The sequence below is a fragment of the Odontesthes bonariensis genome, chromosome 11 (assembly GCF_027942865.1).
Source record: "Odontesthes bonariensis isolate fOdoBon6 chromosome 11, fOdoBon6.hap1, whole genome shotgun sequence".
Classification (NCBI taxonomy): domain Eukaryota; kingdom Metazoa; phylum Chordata; class Actinopteri; order Atheriniformes; family Atherinopsidae; genus Odontesthes; species Odontesthes bonariensis.
The window spans coordinates 27303059-27312508 of NC_134516.1; positions in this window are offsets into that span (position 1 = coordinate 27303059).

The following is a 9450-nucleotide window of genomic DNA, read 5'->3' on the forward strand; positions in this document are numbered from 1 at the left end:
GTCAAAAATAACTCCAAGGTTCCTCACTGGAACTATCTTACCATCCATTTACTTTACTCAATGTATCCAGTTTAGGGTAGTGGAAGCCTTTAGCCCAGTGATTCTATTTTTTTTCCCACAAGACCCACATTGGCAGAGCAAAATCAAGGGAAGAGCCACTTTTGTGACAACATACTAAGTCCCCTTTTGCAAATATGCATTTCTACATATAAAACATCCCACAAAAAAAGAAACAACACAGCCAATACAATTTCAATTAAGACCGCATTTACCTGAATACTGGAATCCTTAATACTCAATACTGGAAGCTGGCATGCATGTCCTTGACTTTCTTCATGTTGTATTTGTAGTTTGTTGCAATCATAGTGAGACATTCAAGATGAGCATGGTTTAGTCCTTTTTTAATTAAAAATCGACCCATTGTGCCTGCATCTCGCTAATGGAGCTAGCGTGCACTGCGGTCAAGTGTGACGGTGGTTTAAGCGGGCTGCGTTGCCAGGTTTAACAGTGCCCCCTTTAGGAAACACCATTAAGCCTTAATAAAAATACTTGATACTGTGCAGTATTTGCTGTATGTTATTTGACAAAATTTGTTATTGTTACCATATTGTTATAAGCTACTATGCGAGTGCGAGCCACCAATTAAAGCTTGAGGAGCCGCGCAATGAGTATCTCTGCTGTAGCCTATCCCTGCTGCCAATTGAAAGAGTCAGGGTACACCCTGGACAGCTCTCCAGTCCACTCTGCAAAAGGTCTAATAATTTCCACACTTCCATTCACTGAGACTCTGCTAGAACTGTTTGGAGACCTTTTCTAGAGGGCCGTATCGGAGAGCCTACTGTGGGAGAGTACTTTGAAAGTTTGATTGTGCCAACTATTGCTAGTTTAATAGCAAGTGATCTGAACCGAAGGAGTTAAAAAATATTTTGCAAATTGATCATGTAGCTTTGCACTCGAGGGAATTTGAAAAGGCATCTTCCACATGTGGTAGAATCAGGAAAACAAAAGCAGAGGAGATATTTAAGTCTTGTGTAGGATGAAAACCAACATGGGAAGATGTGATGATGCCACGTTAAGGACCGAGTCTGTATGAAGCACAGTGTCATAGCCCTCCAGCTGGTGTCCCAGGTGAGATGAACAAAGGCCGCACACACAGAGGGCAAGTCGAGACAGTTGGTTAAAGGAGAATTCCGGCATTTTTACAAACATATCCCATCTTTTGGAGACCAAGGAAAGTTTGCCAAAGGGAAAACCGCGAGAAATTTTCATGCCCGCTGCGCAAAGTTGTCCGATTGCGCTGATTTCCATGAAAGCGGGCTCTATCGGGCAAGCTTTTAACCTTTCCTGAAGCTCTTAACGTGTATCAAAATACTTTTGACCGAATTGGCCGTGGTGTCAGTAGCAATACAATTCAACCCAAGGGCTAACCATACCATTAAAAGTTAAAAGATAACCCCGACCATCAAACTCTTCCATTCCAACATCAGAATATGACGAACTATCCATCTCGAAATTGCTTCCAATAAAATCCCGAGGGTTCTTATCTCCCGCAGCTGAATAATGGGCGAAGGTGCGCTCCTTCCAGCAGTCATGTGACATGTCATGACATCATGGCGAATATGGGTGTTGAAACGAGTCAGCTGTTCGATAGGAAACAATAACAAACATGGCAATGTGTAGTTCGGTTCCCGAGGGTCGTTTTTGGTGGACAAAAAGACAATTTTGGAATACTATAGTGTATGACTTTGGCGATCGATTAATTTGTGCGCATGCCTGTGGAACACGGAAGCTGAGAAAGGTAAGAGCGCTGTTTTTGAAATCTCAAAATTTATAATGTCTGTGCTAGCTAATGGTATGGTTAGCCCCTGGGTTGAATTGTATTGCTACTGACACCACGGCCAATTCGGTCAAAAGTATTTTGATACACGTTAAGAGCCTCAGGAAAGGTTAAAAGCTTGCCCGATAGAGCCCGCTTTCATGGAAATCAGCGCAATCGGACAACTTTGCGCAGCGGGCATGAATATTTCTCGCGGTTTTCCCTTTGGCAAACTTTCCTTGGTCTCCAAAACATGGGATATGTTTGTAAAAATGCCGGAATTCTCCTTTAAGAGAGATGTATGGCTCTGATGAGGCACACAGAAGACACCAAGTGGTGCCAAGCAGAGGGGTAAGGCTACGTAGCATAGGTTAACGAGTCACATGCAATTAAAGCTTGGAAAAGGCCAGCGAGTGCAGATTTAACTGAACCACCTTCATGGTGCAAGGTCAAGCAGGGCCACTGTACTGAGCATCATAGCCTTACTTGATGGGGGCGTGATGGCGCCAGTGTGTGTGGCCTGCCGTCCGCTGCTGTCAGCTCTCGTGTGTCTCTCTGTGTTTGTCTTGACGTTGTTTTGTGTGACAATCAAAGTGGACGGTCCGCTCGTCTATGACCGACAGTCTCTCCTCGGCATCCGCACAAACTTTGAAGATATGTTGCGTTGGAGTTATGGTGGACGGAGCCCTCCTCCCCCTCTACTTTCTTTGGATTTACCTGTGTGCATACTCCGCGGACCTGACCTGAAGCGGTGCCGAAGGCGTAAACGTCGGGGCAAGCGCAGTGGTCGACTGGTGAAGCTGAAAATCCATCTGTCGCTGACTGCTGGATCAAGTCGTCGGACCAGAGCACTTGATTTTCCTCCCGATCGCAGCCTGACTGTGTCACGGCGCTCCTTGGAACCCGCGTACACCTGGCAGAGAACCGTCGTCGCTCCCCCCGAGGCCTGCCACACCCAACGCCTCCGTTCACCTCGGCTCCGCAGAGGAGGGGTGAACCGCTGTCATCTCCGACTAGTGGGTTGGACACTCCGAAAGGACTGTGAACCAGCTCCCATCAGGTTTGCACTTGTGAATGCACGATCGCTGTGTAACAAGACTTTCATCCTAAATGACTTCTTCAAATCGCACCAGTTGGATTTGCTGTGCGTCACAGAAACCTGGCTGAGCCCAGGTGAGCTGAGCCCCCTGACGGAGCTTTTACCTGCAAACTGTTCTTTTTTAAACGCACCAAGGACTACAGGTCGTGGTGGCGGTTTGCCGTCTGTTTTCAAAAACTCTTTGAAATGCAGACAAGTCTCGATGGCGCAGTACGCAAGTTTTGAAATGAATGCGTTCGAACTGCTCTTCCCCCAACCACTGCTATGCGCTGTGGTCTACCGTCCCCCAAAATACAATAAGGATTTTATACAAGATTTCTCCCAGTTTTTGTCGGGGGTCATGACCAAATATGATCGTGTGTTTTTAATGGGTGACTTCAACATTCACGTTTGCTGTCCGTCCAAGCCACTGTCAACTGACTTTTTAAACCTTATTGACTCTTTTAATCTTGCCCAGTCAGTGTCGGGCCCTACCCAAATACTGGGGCACACATTGGATCTGGTTTTATCTTATGGGCTTATCGTGCAAAACCTGAACACTCTTGACGCTGTATTCTCCGATCACATGCCGATAATATTTGAAGTCCCCTGCCTTGTAAATGTTTCAAGTGCGCGCGCCTCTGTGCGTCGGCGACGCATTATTAACTCCACCCCGCTGCTTGCTGTGACGTTGAGCAGCTGACTGCATCTTTCTATTCGACGTGTAATAACATCCTGGACTGCGTTGCACCTTTTAACACTAGAACTACCAGGATTTTTCTGCCTACCTAGAAGTACCAGAGAGGGGTCATTTGACCCGGCGGCTTTTACCGAATACACTAATCACTCATTTTGTTATGGTAATGAGGCTGTTAGGGGCCGTGTGTGGGGTGAGGGGGTCACACCTTACAGTGGTAACAGCCAAGACAAACAGGGACAGACAGCTTCTTCCCAAGGGCTGTCAGCCTCCAAAATCACCACAGGTAAATAGCAACTTGCATGAAGATATCAGCAGCAAAGACAGATAGCACAGTTTGGCGGACAGTGTGTTACAGTTTTTCTCCATTGGTTTGGCTCATTTCTTGAAACTGAGATGTCATTCTCAAAACATGGACAAATCCCAAAACTAATTTGCAGTTCCTCACAACAGAATGGCATTTATCATTGCTTTCATCAAATTTCAAATGCTTTTGTACATGTCTCAATCATTTAGTACATCCTTGCAAATGGCTATGTACAAGTATCCTACAGTTAACACAATCAGCTTACATTTAGTACAATTTTCAAATGAATGTACCTTGCTGATCTATCCCAATTGGTTATCTATCGCAATTGTTAGATGGATAAATACCAGTGCATGTGGACTACTGCTTCATTTCCCTCAAGAATTTTGTGGTGAAAGAAGCTCCTCTCCAAGGAACGAAGATGCAGAGATACAGCACTCAACCCACATTTCCACAACAAAAGGAGTGTCCGCAGGGGGTCCAAAGGGTCAAATGACCCTCTTGTGGGTCTTTTAGGTAAAAAGGTCAATTGACCCCTCCGTGGTAGTTCTAGTGTTAAAACCCTGCGCCCTAAAGCCAAGAAACAGCCTTGGCTGACTGACACTACACGCGCTGTCAGACGAGAGTGCAGGAGGGCGGAGCGCAAATGGAAAAAAGACAGATTACACGTGTCACTAGACATTCTTAAGGAAACCTGGACAAAATACCAGAGAACTGTCAAATCCGAAAAGAACAAGTATTTCTCATACATTGTCCAGCGAAATAGGGATAAACCGCATATTCTGTTTAGCACTATAAATAGTGCTCTCAACCCTAGCCAGCATGTGGAGCTAAACACCTTCTCAGTAACTGCTGATTTATTTTTTTGTCTCCAAAGTCACCAACATCAGAGCTATGATAACCCCCCCCCTCCTCTGACCCCTCTATCCCCATCACATCCACAGTAACATTTGATCAGTTTGAATCTGTATCTCTGGCAAACTTAACCAAAACAATTGGCCAATTAAAATCTCCCTCTGGTCAATCAGATGTAGTGCCCCCATCTATTATCAAGCAAACACTTGAGTCCACAGGCTCCAGCATATTAAACATTATGAACTGTAGCCTTGCCTCAGGTTGTGTACCACAGTCTTTTAAGAATGCAGTAGTACAGCCACTCATCAAAAAACCTAATTTGGACAACACAATTCTCTCTAACTACCGACCCATCTCAAAGCTCCCCTTTTTATCCAAGGTCCTAGAGAAATTAGTACTACAGCAATTGCAATCTTTTCTTGACTCATGGCATCCTGGAACCCCTCCAGTCTGGCTTTAAAGCACTCCACAGCACAGAATCAGCACTCCTCAAGGTTTTTAATGATCTTTTATTAGCCACTGACTCTGGTGACTCTGCAATTTTAATTTTACTTGACCTCACTGCTGCTTTTGATACGGTTGACCACAACATTTTAATTTCACGCCTAGAGCACTGTGTTTGCATCAGAGGCACTGCCCTTCAATGGTTCACATCCTTCCTGGCAAAAAGAAGCTTTTCTGTCTGTCTGAGGGATTCACTGTCCTCCTCTGCACCTCTCTCTTGTGGCGTGCCGCAAGGATCCATTCTTGCCCCTCTCCTCTTTTCCCTGTATATGCTCCCCCTTGGGTCTATTCTTAGAAAGTACCATGTATCTTTCCACTGCTATGCCGATGATACTCAAATTTATATGCCTTTTAAAGAAAATGACCCCCAGTCCCTCAAACGCCTTGTCAACTGCTTGGAGGATATCAAAGCTTGGATGGCCCTTAATTTTCTAAATTTTAATGAAAAAAAAACTGAAGTTTTAGTGTTTCGTCCCAATACTTCCCCTGCCCCACCTATTGACCTAGGCCTTCTTGGGCCCTATGTCAAAGACACGGCAAAAAACCTTGGTGTGACCTTAGATCCAATTTTTAAAATGGAGAAACAAATCAGTATGGTCGTAAAATCCAGTTTTTATCAACTAAGGCTTTTATCCAAGGTTAAACCTTTTTTATCTTTTAAAAACTTTGAAAATGTCATCCATACCTTTGTCACCTCCCGCTTAGACTACTGCAACGCCCTATATGCCGGCATAAGTTCCACCTCTCTCACGCGGCTACAACTTGTCCAAAACGCAGCAGCCCGTCTTCTCACCAAGACACGAAGGCGTGAGCATATCACTCCTGTTCTTGCTGCCCTCCACTGGCTCCCCATACGATACAGGATAAATTTTAAGATTCTTTTATTTGTTTTTAAAGCCCTACATGGTTTGGCACCCCCTTACCTAGCTGATCTTTTAAAAATCCATAGCCACTCCAGGGCCCTCAGGTCAGCAGACAAACTGCGTTTAGTGGTGCCCCGCTCCAGATTAAAAAAAGTAGAGGGGACCGGGCCTTTGCAGTTGTTGGCCCAAAACTGTGGAATGAGCTTCATATCCGCCTGGCTCCCACCTTAGCTGTTTTTAAAACAGATCTTAAAACCCATCTTTATGCCCAGGCTTTTAATCTCATCTATTTTTAACCCCTTCTCTTTTGACAATCTTGTTGCCTTCTGTTATTCCATTAGTTTAGCTTTACTTTATTGTAACTAAAGCATATCCATGCTTGTGCTTTTTTTTTTTGTGTGTTTTATGGGTGTCTTCTAGTCTTATTGTGTGTGTTGTTCATGTTCCTCAAGGCTTTCCTGTTAGCACTTTGGTCAGCTGCTATTGTTGTTTTGGTCTGGGTTTGTGTAATGCAATTCAACCATGAGGAGAAGGAAACATGTAGTGGTGGAATTTAAAGCAGCAGTATTCAGTTTGCCCTTCAAAAGCAGAGTCAGCCTCAGTGGGTGTGGTGAAGGCGCAATCCTCTATGAAGTGAAAACAAACCTCGAGTTAAAGTATTCAATACACAGACCTCATTTTATTGGTCAAGTTTATTTTGCCAGAGTTCAGCCACATGTTGGAATCTCCATGGAAGTGTCCATGAGAGTCACCTGCAGAAAACAGAAGGGGTCAGTATTGATACAGGAGTCTCAATACTTCAGACACTTGTCCAGCTTTACCTTAGTACAACTTCTGCCCTTTAGACCCAGTCTTGGCATCAGCGTGGTCAAAAGCATCCTGGGAGTATTTGGCGTACGAACTGGAGTCGCGGGCTCGTTGGTAGCCATTGCTGGACTGGACGATGTGGGATGAAGGGTATACAGTGCGCATCTCAGATGTGTCCTTAGGGACCTGGTCGGAGGTCCAGACAGACTGTGGGAAAGAACTGTCGATCTTCAAGTTCATTAGGGCAGCAAGGAAACGAGCAAAGTCTGCGTCCTGCTCAGTAAAGCCAGCATTAGACCCAGAGGAGCCGCCGCCGTAGCCAGACGAGCCGCTGCCGTAGCCAGAGCCAGAGGAGCCGCTGCCATAGCCAGAGGAGCCGCTGCCATAGCCAGAGCCAGAGGAGACGCTGCCATAGCCAGAGCCAGAGGAGACGCTGCCATAGCCAGAGCCAGAGGAGACGCTGCCATAGCCAGAGCCAGAGGAGACGCTGCCATAGCCAGACGAGCCGCTGCCATAGCCAGAGCCAGAGGAGCCGCTGCCGGAGCCAGAGACAAACCCAGAGGAGACACTGCCGTGGCCAGACCCAGAGGAGCCGCTGCTGTGGCCAGACCCAGAGATGCTACTACCAGAGCCAGAGGAGCCACTATTTTGACCTGAGCCCAGAAATTAGTTGAAGCAAAGTATGACAGCATGGTTAGTCATGCTGTCAGTAGCCTCTGTATCACTGCCAATATGTTTAGTAACAATAAACAAAGCTAAAGGACTATTTGCAGTTCAAGTGGGTCATTAAACCTGAAGTCTAATATATTGTAAGATTTGGTGCTGCATGATTAATATAGTTGCAGACCCTCTTCCCTCTCATTCCTACCAACATCATGGGTTGAGCATGTCCAGACTAAACAAATTCCCATGTTGGCTGCCTTTATATAAACTGCACCTAAATGTTGATATACTTGCTTTTCTGGGGGGGATAACATGTTCCAATGCTGAAGAGCAGGACACAAAGCCAGGAAATCCTGTTTGGATTTCAAAAGAAAAGAAAGAAACTTTAGTATATAGGAGAACAAAAACCTAAACCATTAAACATGAAGACTCACCTGAAGAAAACCTTAAACAACATGTTGAACAAGACAAAACAGAAGCAACACAATTCAGATAAAACTGGTCAAAAACAGCAATCTAGTGACTGCTGTTGAGAGAAGATTTGGGCTGTAACTCATCTGAGGCTGCAGCTGACTTTATATTGGTGCTCTACCTGCTCTAATTACACTCATAAACCTCACCTGGGACCCAGTCAGATCGTGCTGCATTCAATTCAGCTCTGAAAATGAACACTTCTGACATTTAAAAAGGTTTGTTGCAACATGTGAGGAATGAACATGGGATGTTTTAAAGAAGGTGAATTACGCTTGGTCAGATACGGTGTTAAACATCTGGACCAAAGTCCTGCAGATCACTGTGGGCCCCTAATCTCTGGCTGGGGAGTGTGAGGGGAGTGACAGAGATTTGGTCTGAAGGACTCCAGGTTATAACCTCGGTTCTAATACGTCACAAAGACGTCACAGCCATGAAATTGGGGTCCAACACATCACTTGTCCACTTCACTAGTGGGAGCTGCTAGTTGGGTTTCAAAAGGAAAAAAGTGAGCTCAGCGTGACATAAGACTGGAGTCTTAGTAAGTTAACCTGCTGAGTTCTGGAAATAACTCTAACATAATGTTGACTCCTTGGCAGGAATAAGGAGCTCTGCAGCTCTCTCATCCAGAGGATCTAGAAGCATGGATGTGTTTGGAACATAGCAGAGGGTGTATTCTTACTAAAGTCACGCTAACTGCCTTCTGCGCACTCTGAGATGTTTAAAGCTCAGATTAATATCTGAGCTGAGATGTAGAAACGTGAGACAACATGATGCAGAGCTGCTCTTTTATTAAGTGATATGGAGGAGATCTTAGATTTATTTCAGATGAACTTGATTAAACAGGACATAACGGAGGTTAAATGTTTAAAGCACCTTGTGCCATCATTTTGTTCATATCTGGAAGTGTTTCTCAAATTTGTCTTGATGATTTCTGTGGATTTCCATCATTCCTCCTGAAAACTTGTTGCCTTGTGAGAACAACCAAAGACTCCCACAGACTCCCTGTGACACAGCAAACTTCCAACATGGGAAATGTGACATTTGAGCACTTTATAGTCTGTAGGCGACTGTTTTCTGTTCTTTGTACTGTGGAGGCTTTACCAGCCATCAGTGAGGTGGAACTGTACTGAAAATACACTGAAGTTAAAGTTACATTTTTAACTCATTTAAAAGGGAAAATGTGTCTATTTGAATAATGCTCTTTTTTAATATGGGTCTAAGTTTCTGAGAAAGTCTTTTTTTACTGTAAAATGTTGACTGTCACACCTGAACTTCATATTTATTTATGAAAATGAGAATATTTATATCCCCAGGTTGTTTTAATTCTGAAAACTAACATTTGTTACAGTAGTTCACATCATCTGTCCTCATAATTACTTTCATAAA